The 1,861-nt window shown below is 53.1% G+C and overlaps 1 protein-coding gene across 1 annotated transcript in view; it reads right to left on the bottom strand.

The window, feature by feature from the left end:
• Positions 1 to 1,362, bottom strand: part of ATL1 (atlastin GTPase 1) — a 30,495-nt gene extending 29,133 nt beyond the window's left edge. The window contains exon 1 of the mRNA XM_035888419.1: positions 1,228 to 1,362. The gene's annotated coding sequence lies outside the window, so the exon portion shown is untranslated. The remainder of the gene's footprint in view (positions 1 to 1,227) is intronic.
• Positions 1,363 to 1,861: the final 499 nt, after the last annotated feature.

The raw sequence follows: 1,861 nt of genomic DNA, 5'->3' as shown, positions 1-1,861 counted from the left end.
TGTATGTGACAGTAACCCAGCTTTGATAGCTGTCCGGAGGCGATTTCTTCTGGGTGCTACACACTCGCTCACCCTAATTCGCGCCGTGATCGTTAAAAAAGCAAATTGTTTTTATGAAACAAAGGAGAAGGGTTACACCAAGCAATTCAGGCCTGACTAACCGGGGAGTAACTAGGACAAAGTTTGAGCCGTTTCAAAATAGCGTAATATTTTTAATGACCCACAAGCCCGTTTTTAGAACGCAGCGAGGACTTTCTGCCTTAGTTTGAGTAAAAGCCTGAGACTCCTCCTTCGCCAGCGAGGCTGAAAAACGTAGCGGTAGGAGAGTCACCCCACGGACTGATGTCACCAGACAATGCTGCAGTCACTGGATGTAAACACATCTTTCAGGGCAATGAGGTCCCCTTGTATAAATGCACACTTTTCTTAAAGGGGGCTTTTTTTTTCCTAGGAAAAAAATACAGGCCTTTTGCTCTCTAAGCTATTACCTGCAATGTCAACCAGCCTGGCAAAGCGCTGGGAAATCGTTCTAGGAATATGTAAACCTCTGTGGAAGACAGGGTATGATTTTGATCTGTGGATGGCTTGCAGCAGCAGGTGGCCGATCCCACAGAGATCCATTCGGATCCACGGATGGTTCCAGATCCTTGCCAAACTTACAGGGACTCTAAGGAAGAGTGCAGCAAACCAGTGACACATCACATTTCACTCGAGTATGGCTCAGCAGCATGTTTAGGCTGAGGGATGTGCCTAATCGGCTCGCTGGACCAAGGCTATACTTTCCAAGACGATGTTTTCTCCCTTTACATCCGTTTCGGCATCATTTGCATTTTCTTCTCATGCTATCAAGATCTGACGGGGAAGCACCAGCGCGTGTACGTGTGTGCAATACCCAACACGCACAGAGACGGGGCTGACAGCTCTGTGAGACAAAGCTGAGAATGGCAGCATATTCGCTGGGAAGTTTTCCCCCCAGTTTACCCAAGGGTCTAACGACCTTAGACGAGAGCCGCAGTTAAAAATGGCACTGATCAAACGAGCGCTGCTCATTTTCTCCTCGCTCTCTTGCAAAAAGACCACCACCCGCTCCCGTCTGCTCAAATGGCACACTCCGAACGCTGCCGCAAAGATGTCCCTGAGCTGTTAATCGTTATCACGGGAAATACTACACTCATCTATACAAATGAGAATGTAATTGGTGTAGCTGAAGATCAGAGCTCAGCTCACCTTGCTCTGGCGGATGAGAATGGATACCGCGAGCACCGGTGAGCGAGTTCACACGGAATACGACTCGGGGAAGATGACAAATTATGCTCCTCGGCAGCCTCAAATAACAGCAAATGGCTGTACAAAACCTGATTTTCTACAAAATAGGCAGCGCATCAGTGGAAGCTAGCAAAGCAATAGACCGCTGTGTGCCGGGCACGGAAGGCTCGGCCGCAGCCCGAGGGTGAGAGGTGGCTGGAGCCCCTTGGCTTGCTCGGTGCAGCCCACCGGTGGGACCAGTTCGGCCCCCGTGGGGAAGCAGCTGCTGGCGGATCCAGGCCTGCGGCAGGCGGGCGACTCCGGAGAAGAAGGGAAGCCTTGCAGGAAGAGGCCGCGGAACTTCTTCCTTCTCCCCATCACCCCGCTCCGCTCCCCGGCGATGCTGCTGCCAGCTCCCCCGGGCTCAGGCGGGGTTTGTAAAGGGATGGATTTAAAATGGCCCCTCTCCGGAGGGTCTGACACACCAACAAAGCCCCACGGCCTCCAGAACGGTGACAAGCCCTTCGGAGGAGCGCCCCGCCGGGGAAGGCCGGCAGCTCCGTCTGAAGGAGAAGGTGGGGTAAGGGGGGGCCGGCTGCCCGGCGGAGGTGACATC

Source organism: Egretta garzetta, unplaced genomic scaffold (assembly GCF_000687185.1).
Source record: "Egretta garzetta isolate BGI_Z169 unplaced genomic scaffold, ASM68718v1 scaffold21, whole genome shotgun sequence".
NCBI lineage: Eukaryota > Metazoa > Chordata > Aves > Pelecaniformes > Ardeidae > Egretta > Egretta garzetta.
The sequence above is the reverse complement of the archived record's forward strand: the minus strand, read 5'-3'. Positions and strand labels throughout refer to the sequence as shown.